The sequence below is a fragment of the Gorilla gorilla genome, chromosome 1 (assembly GCF_029281585.2).
Source record: "Gorilla gorilla gorilla isolate KB3781 chromosome 1, NHGRI_mGorGor1-v2.1_pri, whole genome shotgun sequence".
Classification (NCBI taxonomy): domain Eukaryota; kingdom Metazoa; phylum Chordata; class Mammalia; order Primates; family Hominidae; genus Gorilla; species Gorilla gorilla.
The window spans coordinates 129,831,413-129,846,416 of record NC_073224.2 but is presented as its reverse complement, the minus strand read 5'-3'; the positions used below and the strand labels follow the sequence as shown (position 1 = coordinate 129,846,416).

General features: G+C 35.3%; 2 protein-coding genes across 2 annotated transcripts in view; one reads left to right on the top strand and one right to left on the bottom strand.

Moving 5' to 3' along the window:
• The window catches only part of GSTM2 (glutathione S-transferase mu 2), a 1,178,915-nt gene that overhangs the window by 567,230 nt on the left and 596,681 nt on the right, over window positions 1-15,004 (top strand). The window lies entirely within an intron of this gene.
• Window positions 1-15,004, bottom strand: part of LOC129525220 (membrane-associated guanylate kinase, WW and PDZ domain-containing protein 3-like) — a 121,913-nt gene that overhangs the window by 1,947 nt on the left and 104,962 nt on the right. The window lies entirely within an intron of this gene.

Sequence of the window (15,004 nt, the reverse complement as noted above, 5' to 3'; positions counted from 1 at the left end):
GACCCAATCTTTTAATTGTACAAGGACCTGTTCAAGGTTGTCTAGAAAGTTAATACATGGAAATTAACTGTATTCAATTTTAAACCTTAGCCAATCAAGTTAGCTTAGATTGTGAGGTCCAAACCCAGCCAATGGGGAAAGGACACAGAAGTGCTAGGAACTTTGTTAGGGATAAAAACCCCTGCCATACCCTGCTCGGTGTGCTCTTGTGACCACACCAGGTATGAGTGGCACCCTTCTGCAGAAGTGAATGGCCTTGCTGTGAAAGCTTTTTGCCAGAGTGCTGATTCTTCTTTGCAGCACGAAGTATTTGTTTCTAACAACCATCTTTTCATTCTTTCCTAACTTGTGTTAGTATAGATAACTCTCTTGGGCTATTTAACTTAGTTTTAAATATTTACTGTCAAGTGAATTATAACAAGATTTTATATTTCATACTTTAAGGTTACCTCCCCCTACCCACAACTAAATTACCAGAATATCCTTAACAGGTCCTACTTTGGAAGAATGTGATAGGGGAAAAAGGTACTATATTCCTTAGACACTTTTACAGTTCAAACAAGTTCTTTCAGAGGGAAAAAATGTTTAAACCCTGCAACTGCACCCAATACAATATATAAAGGCATGTCACCTACCACATGTCAAGTCCCCACAATGAGCACAGGATAAGGGATTTACAAAAATATTGGCTAGTTCATGCTTTTAAAGGGTCCCTAGTCTAGTGAGAAAGACTTCAACAATTAACTATAATGTAATGTATTAATGTTATAGTGATCTAGGCATAGTGTTATAAGGATGCAGAATCCTAGAGAAATCAAGGGACATTTGAGCAGCAAAATAAGGATACTCAGGGCAAACAGTGCGTGTGAAGATGGGTTCATAAAGGCAGGTGTGGAAACAGCATGCAGTTAAATGTGGCTTAATAATATGGTGGTTAGAGGAGGATCACTGGGCAAACTACGAAACTAGTAAAATTAGGCTAAGGACAGATTGCTGATGGCCTCTAAGTTCATGCTAGAGTTTAGAATTTCTCCTCTATACAACATAAGATGTTGGAGATATTTCAGCAGGAACGTCATATGACCAAGAGTTTGCCTTTAGAAAGATAATCTGGCAACAGCGTGAAAGAGAAACAGTCTAAGTAGAGAAAAACTTAAGGGCGATATCTCAAAAGTTTATTTTTAGTCTTGATGAAAGATGAAGTTATTAGCAGAAGGGATAGCTACCCAAGAAGAATTATTGAAAAGGCCAAACAGATATTTGGTGCTTTGAATCATGTGCACATTTACACAAGTGAATCCACTTGAAATGTCATGGGAGTAGATAATATTATCCAGAATGTAAAAAAAAAAAAAAAAGTCAAGGCCTAGGATTAAATGTATTTTACACTTCTGTTTATCTTAAATGCCTACTGTTCTTATGTATAATGTTTAGAAGCATCTTATCAAATACTTATAACATTTCTGTTACCTAAGTAGCACTTACAGTACCAACAATATGCAGGAGATTATGGTTTACAAATGTTTGATTTTTAAAAATACTTAAAAATTGCATTTTTTATGCACTAAAAACAACAGAAACCATAACTCTCGTAAACAATGATATAGAAAACACTACATTGACAATCTTTAAGAATTATTTTTATGGTGCCACACTCATTCCAATGCCACAGAAACTGCATGTGTATAACAATGACATCATTTCTATGAAAAGATAATTGAATAGTATTCAACAGTGATGAAAAAAACAAAACATTATCCTAATTTCAGCTGAGGGAATTCATAAAAAGAAGGTAAAAATAACTACGGAGTCATTCATTTTAGGGTTGTTAGTGGGGTTTTTTTAAATAATAAAGTTTTAAAATGAGTAAACGATTTTGTTGTTATTTGGGCTGGGAAAAATTTCTAGATCTCAAAATGGTAATTTAAGAACAACAACAACAAAAAAACCCTTATATCAAGCTGTTTGGGTAAATATGCAAACAATATTAACAGTAAATTCCCCACAAAGATCCTCTTGCTTAATGTTAGGGTTGCCTAAGTGAAAATAGAATGGTTTCTAAATAATATCACCATTTATTCACTTTGTATAATTTCTTCCCACACATTTTTAGAAAGAAAAAAAAATCAAGGAAAATATTTTCTCCAGATAATTTATGCATAACTGTTTTCCTATTTTGCAACAGCAATGGCAACATCCAACAAAGGCTCCTGAAGTTTTTTTTTAAAAAAAAATCAATCAATTTCTCAGCAGAGAGCAGCAATGCAAGATAAGCACAGATCAATAAAGCTTAGATGTTTCCTTTTGCTCTGACCCCATTCTTTCATTAGGGAATACTTCCTGCATAGAGCAAAACGTGCTATAGGTACATTTAAAAGAACAAGGAATAGCACTAGAAGTTTATTATTAGCGATGGAGGGGAAAGCATATCAGCACTCACATCTCTCCCATTTCCCAAATGGTTCTCTATCCAATTCTGTTCTTTCTCACATCCTCCGTAGCTGTCAGAAACAAGCTTGGCTTACTAGGAACTGTGATAACGGCCCCTAAGCAAGTTCAACTACACAAGGTGAGTTGTGATAGCTTCAAAGCACGTTTATTTACCACTTCAACGGACCTTTGAGCCCATGAGGAAAACAGTGGAAAAATGAGCCAGGCCTGCAAAAACAACTTGAATTGCAGCCTTTTGACCGAAGGAATTAAAATCTCTGTATGGAAACTTGAAAAGAGAGGTGCCTACCCTTAAGATTTCTATTTTCAATCACTTCACAGAGTTCACCTCTGCTTCTCTTCCCACTTAACAAAAATACTAAAATGTACATTTCCCATGTTTACATACCATGTTTCTTTTCTTTTTAACTTGCGCTTTTTCATAAATTTATAATTTTCATAAAATTGCAAACAAGAGTTGAGACTTGTTTGGAAATTTTAATTCTATATAATTTTTGTTGTGGATAATTACAGCTGCCATTCTTTGTTTGCTCAAGCTCCACATAGCTTTCCTTTCAGTAATGCAATATACCTCCACGGCCATTAAAAGGAAAACTTGACCTAGGCTTAGCCAGTTGTAATAGCTCATTTTTTTTGGCAGTAATGATTGGTCCAAAGAACAGGCACATGACCCCCAAAAGGGCCAGAGTTCTTCAATAAGGTTGACATGAATACTGGAAGATAGAACCTCTCTCTTTCCACTGGAGTGTCTAATCTGGGGCAGTCAGTGATCACATTTCCCCATCTTAGAAAGCAAACCTGTCTTTCTTTAGTAGGTAAAAATGAGATCACATTATACAGAGAAACTGTTCTCTCCCGTCAGTCATTCAGTAAACATTCACTAAGCATTTTCTGTGTGCCAAGTGCTATGTGGGCACTGAGGATGCAAAGATAAGGTAATACAATGACCATATTCTGTCAATCAAAAATCAAGACATTATCTATTGAAAGATTTTTGTGTAACTTCTAGAGGTGAAATGTTATCTGAGAGACACTGTTTAGGTTCAAAAGCAAGGTAATTTTCAAGATATTTGGGTGGTCTAAGAAAAAAATCAACAGGATATTCAAACTTGGAAGTATAAGAGAAAAGGTTAGATTTACAGACGCCAAAATTTTAAAGCATTATCTATTCCCTCAAACCTTCTGCTTACAGTTTTTCAATACCATGTAAAACAGAAAAATATAAAAGATTAGTGAAATAACATAAACGCTATCCCCTTACAAGTAGTGGAGAGGATACTATAAAATATAATATGCCATGCTGAGTAGGCTTAGGTGCTGAGTTTATCTAATGCCACTTACAGTACATATATACTAGTAGTTTCCTCACATGTAAAACAGCTACAGCAGCTACCTCATAGTGTATCCCAATTTTCCAAGAGATAGTTTAATTGTTTTTTCTCTCTCTCTCTTCTTTTCTCTTCCCTCCTTTCCCCAACTTTTTACTTAGCTCTATTTTACTTCCTCTTTACCAGACATTTCCTACAGGGCAAGTTCATCTAACTATGTACTTAGAAGCTCCAGAGCAGAACTCTCACTCATCAGGAGGTTGCCTCAAGAGACAACAGTCCATCTACAACCCAAAGCATGCCCACTATGAATCTCTCTCCCATCTGGAGAGTTTGGGGATGCTTTTTACAACCTAGGCCTGCCCAAGAAGGCGCCAGCAGTCACCAGCTCGACTACCCAGTAGATAAAGCACCAAAGCTAGTACATCGACTCCCCACCTGCTTGCTTTCTCCCCTGCATGCCATTCATGCTGGTGTGCCAGGCAACCCCTTTAAAAGCACCCTCTTTCTGCTCCAAAAGGGAAGTGGTACCCTTAAGGCAGGAAGCCTATACTTCTTCCTATAAGCTACCTTTGGAATAAAAAGTAGCTGTCTTTATACCAGACCTTGCTCTTGTTAATTGGACTCTGTGAGTGGCAAGCTACTGAACTTGTTTTTTGTTACAACAGGGTTGTTTGAGGATAAAAGCATTTAATATAGCAAAAGCACTTAAACCAATACTTTGCACATGATAAACAATAAGTGGTTTTTGTTACCTTAACTTTCATTATCGTTACAACAGAATGACATTGAGGGTCAAAGCAAGTTCTGAGAGAATATGAAATGTAGAACACTGGTGTGATCTACGACCATTAGCAAAAAAAAAAGGGATATGAGGTTTGGAGGGGTCTTGTGATTGCTTTGAGATTTACAGGAAAGAGAAGTTTTAACCACTAACCTCCTTTTAATTTATCTGCTTTGCTTTTAAACAGCCTAAAACGTTCTGCATAATTAATGCTGGGGGCACTAAAGTATATTCGAAATTAAAAATAGTTTTGTGTGATTCCAAAGTGGACTCGACTAAAATATATCAGTCCTTTCTCTCATGATCTTCAAGCACCCCTCCCTTAACCTTCAAAATGTATCTGAAATCTGACACCTTTCTCACTACTTCTACTAATTAATAGGGTCACCATCATCTCTTGCCTACTCTAGAGCAATAGTCTTTCTTGCTTCTCCTCTTATACCCTATAATCAATTTCCTACAGAGTAATCAGAGTGAGCTTTCTTAAATCCAAATTAGCACAGCCTCCAATGTCATAATCTTCCAGTGCTTGCAATCCTCCACAGCTTCCCATCACAACCAGAATAAAATCCTATCTCCTTACAAGGGTGACGACACCCTACAAGATCAGGCCCTACCTACCTTTTGGAACTCATCTTTTCACACTCTATGTCTCTATGCTTTAGTCACTCTGGTCTTCAAGTTTCTAGAATAAGTCAAGGCCTCAAGGTCTTCTTACTTGTTCTATCTGACTGAAAGGTTCTTCTCCCAGATATACAGTTGGCCTGGTTCTTCATTTCATTCGGATCTTTTGTCAAATTCACCTTCTGAAAGAAAAACTTTTCCTCACTACCTTATCCAAAATAGTTAAGCCTCCTCTCCTTTTCCCTTCCCTGCTCTGTCCCTTTTTATCCGTTGAAAAAATGCTTTTTCTTCATAGCTTTTATGTGATCTGACATTATATATTTATTTATTTATTTATTTATTTATTTATTTATTTATTTATTATGTAGGGACCCGGTATGTCTTATTTGTCGTTGTAGGGGCCATAACAATGCCTGCCAGAAAGCAGGTGATCAAGAAATATTTGTTGAATAAATAAAAGCTGTTAGAAGTTTTCAATTAATATGTGTTTATTTGAGCTAGTTAAAACAGAAAATATTACAAAACCTATTGCTGAGCTTTTTCTGACCAAGGTGAAGCAGAAACTGATTAAAATATAGGACAAAAAATACAGATAGATGTTAAAGGGTTAGCCATTACATTTGGTTTTGTTAGCATCTAATATTGCCTCTATAGTTCACTCCCAAATTTAAATCTTGAGTCTTGACTTGCTCTTTGAGTTCCATTCTCACATCTAATTACCTGGTATGGGCCTACCTCCCTTTTCCTTCCTACTCCTGTTGTATTATTATAACTCTCTAAAAACATGTTAACCACTGAGTATGAATTCTTCTTTTTGCTACATACTGCCCTGCCATATGAACATATAAATGTGTAGGTTCACACACTCATATATAAACTCACACATAGGATTTTGGTCACTGTTCTACAAAAGAATTGGATATATTAATACATACTTCTGTATATCTTTCTTTCCTCATTCAATAGTACCTCACAGAAAGTCCCTCTAATTCATATAGTGCTTTTTGTGATAGTAATATAATGATCTGTGCTGCAATATACTATAATTAATTTACCCATCCCCTTAATAAGCATTATTCTGTTTGTAATTTTTGATATTATAAACAGTGCTGAAATAAACATCCTTGTACATACCAGTACTTTTATTTCTTAGGGATATATTTCCTGAAGTGGAATTACTGGAGCATAGAGTATGTGTATTTTCCATTTTAATAAATATTGCCAGATTGCCTTCCAAAAAAGAGATAAAATAACTCTTACATTTCCAACAGCAATGTATTCAAATCACTTCCCACATCCCCATGCCAAAGTAGTAAGTGTTTTGACTATTTTAATCTTTGACAACCTTATGCATGTAAAATGATAGTTTGGTGTTATTTTAATTTGCATATCACTAACAGTTCATAAGTCTGAGCATCTTTTGAAACATTACTGACCATCTAAATTTGATCTTCCAAAACTGCCTATTCATATCCTTTGCCCATTATCCATTGGGTTATCTTCTAAACAAATTATAAGAGTTGTTTCCATATTATAGATACAAATTTGTTATCTGGCATCTCTGTTACAAATATTTTATTTTCTGAATTTTATTTGGACTATTAATTTTATGTTCTCTTTTGCAATATAAGTTTTAACTTTCATATAGCCAAATTCTTTTTTTCTTTGCCTAGTTTCTAGATTTCCTGTTTAATCAACAGGGTCCCCTAGAAGATGGTTCCTACTTAAATATCAAAGTTCCTTCTTTCCATATAAAATATGAGAAATCCTCTTTAACCGTATTTTGTTAAGAAATCTCCTTTCTAACATCTGGTTCTTTTCTAGTTTTTTACTGTATGCACTCCAACATCTTAACCTTATTATTAAAGTAAATATACTTTTCATAGAAATTTGAAGATAAAAGATCCTAAAGGTCACTTTGAACTTTCTACCCATTATAGAGACTCTCTGCTTCAATATCAATGTCAAAGAATAACCTAACCTCTGCTTGCTCATTTCCAGTGATGAAATATTTACCACTTCTCTAGACCTTACCATTCCATTTTCCAGAAGTTTCTATTCATGTCATTCCCAGTCACATATATTTTTATATTCTTGTTACAAATAACCAAGCTAAGCCAATATATGAGAATGCAAATTAGATTTAATAATTTAAGTGTAATGTTCTTAGTATCTGAAGATTATTCATTTCCTTCCTCCTTTACTTCCAATGAATATCAACTTGATGCCAAGTATTGGAAATAAAAAGATAAAGAAAACACAACTTCAAATTCTGACCTTACAGTTATAGACAAGTAATGCTTGTATAATGTATGTGCATATATGTGACTAAATAAATATATACAGAGAGAAAAATTATCGTACTGTGAAAATGTTACTCAAGATCCATTTTAGGGAATTTTAGTACATGTCAGGTAATAATTGGGATAATTTCAAATTATAGAAGTTAATGAAGCTGAAGATTGAAAAAGATATTTACAGTATTGAGAAAATTATAATTTAGCACTGTTTTCTTGAATCTGGTTCAATCAATTAAGCTTTTTTTTTTTTTTTTTTTTTTTTCCCTGAGACAGGGTCTCGCTTTGACACCCAGGCTGGAGTGCAGTGGTGTGATCTTAGCTCACTGCAACCTCCACCTCCTGGGCTCAAGTGATCCACGCACCTCAGCCTCCAAGTAGCTGGGACTTACAGGCATGCGCCATCATGCCCAGCTAATTTTTGTATTTTTGTAGAAACGGGCTCTCCCCACGTTGCCCAGGTTGGTCTTGAACATCTGACCTCAAGTGATCTGCCTGCCTTCGCCTCCCAAAGTGCTGGGACTACAGGTGTGAGCCACCACCCATGACCTCAGTTAAGCTTTAATTACATTGCTTTACCTAGATAATATAATATGCAAGTCAGGCAATATAATGCATTTTATAAGAGATCTAAGGAGCCTCAGTCAATAGACAATGTATCTTGAAGGCTAATTTGGCCTAGATAACAATTACTTTAAAAAAATGTATACAGCCTACAAATTTACTTGCTCATTAAGGGTCAGGTTTACCTTAGGTAATCGGTACTATTCCAAAACTGAGCAAAAATTCTGAAAACTATAAACACAAATATTTAAACATGCTGAAAGTTTAAACAATTGAAAATTGGCTGAATGTGGTTTTTTTAAAAAGGTAAAAAAAAAAGTCCAATATAAAATGCAATCATAATTATACTAAGAAACAGATCAATAAACAGATAAACAAAATGCTAGAAACAAACAAGAAACTGATTATCAAAATTTATTTCATCAAGTCAGAGGTTTGCTCCTTTTGTGAAATTCTAAGACACTCTGTAGATCCTTAGGGTGGGAAAGTAATCTATTTACTGATTTACTTAGTGCTGACAGTCACATTTAACAAACACATATAGGATTTCATAGACAGTGAGCTATCATAAGCATTTATCCATCCATCTATCAATTGGCATTCCCAATTCTTAATTCAAACCTCAAATTCAGAAAATACGCAGCTAATTTTTTGGAGACAAAAACACATGATGATTCTATTTATATTGACCAGAAACCTTACCCCTGGCAAAGAAAAATTTCAGCAAATTTAAAATCTAAGTTGTAATCCATTAAAATATAATATCTACCTGAAAATATGTTCATTTTTCAACAATGAAGTTGAAATATTTGGAAATCATAAAAAGCATTAGCAACAAGCAAAAAAGAAGCAAATTAAAGCACAGTTCCTTTATCAGACTATCGGGCTAAAAATAAAAGATAAACAAAAAGCTCACAGAAAGATTTCAACCACTAAATGCTTCAAAATCATTAGTCAGGTTTATCTATCATATTAAAGAAAAACTAGGAATTCTTACATATATCACAACCACTTGTCAAAGAGAAAAACCTCTTATCAATCATAGCAGGTCTAATGATGTCAGCTGTTTTGATTTATTCAGTCATAATACTGCTCTACTTTAATATGGCAGAGTTAGCTGAGCTGTTGTGCTTCTGTGATATTTTCTATAGTAATTACAGAGTTTACTATAAATATTTGTTTATACTACTCTCTTAGTCTCTAAGATCCTGGGGATAACAGACTTTATATCCCTAATAACAAACATAAACTTTTGTCCTAAATGCATTACTCTGCTTATTTGTTAAATTAATGATGTTGCATAAACAGGATGATCTTTAGCAGGTTTAGTTCTTACTATGTATATCTTACCTTCATAGACTTAGTGAAGTTAAAAGTTCGAACATGCATTATAAACTGGCATTAAAAGAAAGGTACAGTATCTTCGTACAATGGACTTTGGGGACTCGGGGGAAAGGGTGGAAGAGGAGTTAGGGATAAAAGACCTCACACTGAGTACAGTGTACACTGCTCAGGTGATGGGTGCACCAAATTCTCAGAAATCACCACTAAAGTTATTCATGTAACCAAACAACACCCATTCCCCGAAAACCTACTGAAATTAAAAAAAAAAAAGAGAAAGGTACTTCAAAAACTAAAACAAAATGCCACATTCTTTGGAAGTCTACAAGCTAAAAATCTTGAACTATATAACAGTATATGTGCTTATTGTTTTAAGTGTTATATTTATATGAGAGCCTAACAAATGGGTTTTTAAAAAAAATTAGATCCTCTATGATTTAGTAGTACGTGTACTTTGCATTACTTCGAATCACTTAGCAGTTAAACTGGTTTCAATTTTGTTGCATTTCTTGAAGTAAATGGCGCATCTAGCTGCCGACAACATAGTCTAAAAGGTGCTCTGAAAGAATTAATTCCTATGAAAACCTACAAAAATTAGGGTACTAACAATGAACTAAGAAGATTTTTCCAACATAAATGTATGTTTTGGTTTGTTTTTTTAAATATGTGCCCCCTTTTTGAGGACATATTTAAATTAGCATAGATCTGGAATTGGTCGTTCTTAAAAATAACAAAAACAAGTAAACAAATAAAATCTAGCTAGTTCAAATCAGTATTAACAAAGCTCATTAATCTGAATTAAGTATAGTATATAAAAGTACTCAAACCAGCTATCAACAAAGAACCCTTGGCTGAGCAATCAAAATTCAAAAGCGAAAAGAGCCCTAACTACAACAGAGTTGTTTACAGACACATTGATTGTCAGTGACCCATGCATAATATGTAAACAACACTTATGAATCCTACCTTTTAAAAGACTCTCCTACTAGAAAATAATTTCAGTTTCTGCCTAGTTTTATAGTTTAAATAAAGAGATATTGTGATACATCATTTAGCATGTGGGAACTGTTACTAATTCAGAGATTAAGATTTTTCAATAACCATTTTCACCTTAATAAACTTTTAAAAAATTTAAGTTCAAGGGTACACATGCAGGTTTGTTATATAGTACACTTGTAGCATAGGGGTTTGTTGTACAGATTATTTAGTAACCCAAGTATTAAGCCTAGTACACATAGTTATTTCTCCTGATTCTCTCCCTCTTCCCACCCTTCATCCTCCGATAGTCCCCAGCGTGTGTTGTTCCCCTGTGTCCACGTGTTCTCATCATTTAGCTCCCACTTGTACGTGAGAACATGTGGTATTTGGTTTTCTGTTCCTGTGTTTGTTTGCTAAGGATAATGGCCTCCAGCTCCATCCATGTTCCTGCAAAGGACATGATCGTTCTTCTTGATGGCCGCTTAGAATGCCATGGTGTATATTTCCTTTATCCATTCTATCATTGGGAATCTGGGTTGATTCCATGTCTTTGCGAACTATTGTGAATAGTGCTGCAATGAACATATAAGTGCATGTGTCTTAATAGAATGATTTATAAATCTTTGGATATATACCCAGTCATGAAATTGATGAGTCAAATGGCATTTCTGTTTTTAGGTCTCTGAGGAATTGCCACATCGTCTCCCACAATGGTTGAACTAATTTACACTCATTCCCATCAACAGCATATAAGTGTTCCTTTCTCTCTCCAACCTCACCAGCATCTGTTGTTTTTTGACTTTTTAATAATAGCATTCTGACTGGTGTGGGACAGTATCTCACTGTGGTTTTGATTTGCACTTCTCTAATAATTAGTGATGTTGAGTCTTTTTTCATGATTGTTGATTGCATGTATGTCTGCTTTTGAAAACTGTCTGTTCATGCTCTTTGCCCACTTTTTAATGGGGTTGCTTTTTCTTGTAAATCGAAGTTCGTTACAGATGCTAGATATTTGACCTTTGACAGATGTATCATTTGCAAATATTTTCTACCACTCTGTAGGTTGTCTGTTCACTCTGTTGATAGTTTCCTCCACTATGCAGAAGCTCTTTCATTTAATTAGATCCCATTTGTCAATTTTTACCTTTATTGCAGCTGCTTTTGGCATCTTTGTCATGAAAATTTGCCCACTCCTATGCCCAGAATGGTATTGCCTACGTTGTCTTCCAAGGTTTTTATAGTTTGGGATTTTACATTAAAGTCTTTAATCCAGCTTAATTTTTTATGTGGTGTAAGGAAGGCGTCCAGTTTCAATTTTCCGCATATCTCTAGTCAGTTATCTAGCACCATTTATTAACCAGGGAATCTTTTCCCCATTGCTTGTTTGTGTCAGGTTTGTTGAAGATCAGATAGTTGTAGGTGTATGGCCTTATTTCTGGGTTCTCTAATCCATTCCATTGGTCTATCTGTCTGCTTTTGTAGCAGTATCATGCTGTTTTGGTTACTGTAGCCCTGTAGTACGGTTTTAAGTCAGGTAGCATAATGCCTCCAGCTTTGTTCTTTTTGATTAGGATCACCTTGGCTATTTGGGCTCTTTTTTGGTTCCATATGAATTTTAAAATAGTTTTTTCTAGTTCTGTGAAAAATGTAAATGGTAGTATAACAGGAATAGCATTGAATCTATACAATGCTTTGGGCAGTATGGCCATTTTAGCAATATTCTTCCTATCCGTGAGCATAAAATGTTTTTCCATTTGTTTGTGTCATCTCTGATTTCTTTAACCAATATTTTGTAGTTCTCCTCATAGAGATCTTTCATCTCCCTGGTTAGCTGTATTTCTAGGTATTTATTCTTTTTGTGGCAATTGTGAATGGGATTACATTCCTGATTTGGTTCTCAGCTGGACTGTTGTTGGTATATAAGAAAGTTTGATATTTACACATTGATTTTGTATCCTGAGACCTTGCTGAATTTGTGTATCAGCTGGAGGAGCTTTTGGGCTGGGACTGGGGTGTTTTCTAGGTATACGATCATGTCATCTGCAAAAAGAGATAATTTAACTTCCTCTCCTCCTATATGGATGCTCTGTCTTTCTCTTGCCTCACTGCCCTGACCAGGACTTTCAAAACTATGTTGAAAACGAGTGGTATTCTTTTCCAAGAGAATGGAAAAAGGATGCCAAGAGAGGGCATCCTTTTCTTGTGCAAGTTTTCAAGGGGAATGCTTCCAGCTTTTGCCCATTCAGTATGATGTTCACTATGGGTTTGTCATAGATGGCTCTCACTATTTTGAGGTATGTTCCTTTGATACCTGGTTTATTGAGAGTTTTTAACATGAAGTAGTATTGAATTTTATTGAGAGCCTTTTGTGCATCTGTTCAGATAATCATGTGGATTTTGTCTTTAGTTGTGTTTATGTGATAAATCACATTTATTGATTTGCATATGTTACACCAACCTTGCATCTCAGGGATAAAACCTACTTGATCATGGTGGATAAGCTTTTTGATGTTATGCTGGATTTGATTTGCCAGTATTTCCTTGAGGATTTCTGCTTCAGTGTTCATCAAGGATATTGGCCTAAAGTTTTCTTTTTTTGTTGTGCCTCTGCTAGGTTTTGGTCAGGATGATGCTGGCCTCATAGAATGAGTTAGAGAGGAGTTCCTCCTTAACTTCATTGGAATAGTTTCAGTAGGAATGGTATCAACTCTTCTTTGTATATCTGGTAGAATTCAGCTGTGAATCTGTCTAGTCCTGGGCTCTTTTTGGTTGGTAGGCTATTTATTACTGAATCAATTTCAGAGCTTGTTATTTGTCTGTTCAGGGATTCAATTTCTTGCTGGTTCAGTTTTGAGAGGGTATATGGGTCCAGGAAATTATCCATTTTCTTCCAGATTTTCTAGTTTATGTTCACAGAGGTGTTCATAATATTCTCTGATGGTTATTTATATTTCCATGGGGTCACTGGTAATATCACCCTTGTCATTTCTGATCATTTATTTCGATTTCCTCTTTCCTTCTTTATTAGCCTAGCTAATGGTCTATTTTATTAATTTCTTCAAAAAACCAGCTCCTGGATTCACTGATCTTTTGAATGGTTTTTCACGTCTCCATATCCTTCAGTTCGCTCTAATTTTGGTTATTTCTTGTTTCCTGCTAGCTTTGGGATTTCTTTGCTCTTATTTCGCTAGTTCTCTTAGTTGTGATTTAGGTTGTCAAGCTGAGACCTTTCTAACTTTTTCATGTGGGCATTTAGTGCTATAAATCTCCCTCTTAACACTGCCTTGGCTGTATCCCACAGATTCTGGTATGTTGTCTCTTTGTTCTCATTAGTTTCAAAGAACTTCTTTTATTTCTGCCTTAATTTCATTATTTATCCAAGAGTTTATTCAGGAGCAGGCTATCCAATTGTCATGTAATTGTATGGTTCTGAGTGAATTTCTTAGTCTTGATTTCTAATTTGATTGTGCTGTGGTCCAAGATATTGTTCGTTATGATTTCAGTTCTTTTGCATTTACTGAGGAGTGTTTTACTTCCACTTATGTGATCAATTTTAGAGTATGTTCCATGTGACAATGATAAGAATGTATATTCTGTTTTTTTGGGGTGGAGAGTTCTGTGGATATTGATCAGGTCCATTTGATCCTGTGCTGAGTTCAGGTCCTGAATATCTTTGTTAATTTTCTGGCTCAATTATCTAACATTGTCAGTGGGGTATTAAACTTTCCCACTATTATTGTGTGGGAATCTGTCTTTGAAGGTCTCTAAGAACTTGCTTTATGAATCTGAGTGCTCCTGTGTTGGGTGTATATACGTATATTTAGGATATAGCACTTCTTGTTGAATTGAACCCTTTATCATTATGTAATGCCCTTCTTTGTCTTTTCTGATCTTTCTGATCTTTGTTGGTTTAAAGTCTGTTGTGTCTGAAACTAGGATTGCAACCCCTGCTTTTTTCTGTTTTCCATTTGCTTGATAGATTTTTCTCCATCCCTTTATTTTGAGCCTATGTATGTCACTCCGTGTGAGACTGGTCTCTTGAAGACAGCATACCAATGGGTCTGATTCTTTATCCAGCTTGCCACTCTCTGCCTTTTAATTGGGGCATTTAGCTCATTACATTCAAGGTTAGTATTAGTATGTTTGGACCTGACACTGTCACAGACCCTGGTTATTTTTCAGACTTGTTATGTAGTTGCCTTACAATGTCACTGGTCTGTGTACTTCAGTGTGTTTTGTAGTGGCTGGTAACAGTCTTTCCTTTCCATATTTAGTGATTCTTTCAGGGGCTCTTGTAAGGCAGGTCTGGTAGTAATGAATTCTCTCAGCATTTGCTTGTCTGAAAAGGATCTTATTTCTCTTTCACTTATGAAGCTTAGTTTGCCTGTATATGAAATCCTGGGTTGGGATTTCTTTTAAGAATGTTGAACACTGGCATCCAATCTCTTCTGGCTTATAAGGTTTCTGCTGAGGGGTCTGTTAGTCTGATGAGCTTCCCTTTGTAGGTGACCTGACCTTTCTCTCTAGCTTCTTTTAACATTTTTTTCATTCATTTTGACCTTGGAGAATCTGATGAGTATGTATCTTGGGGATGATCTTCTTTGTGAAGTATTTTACTTGGGTTCTCTGCAATCCTT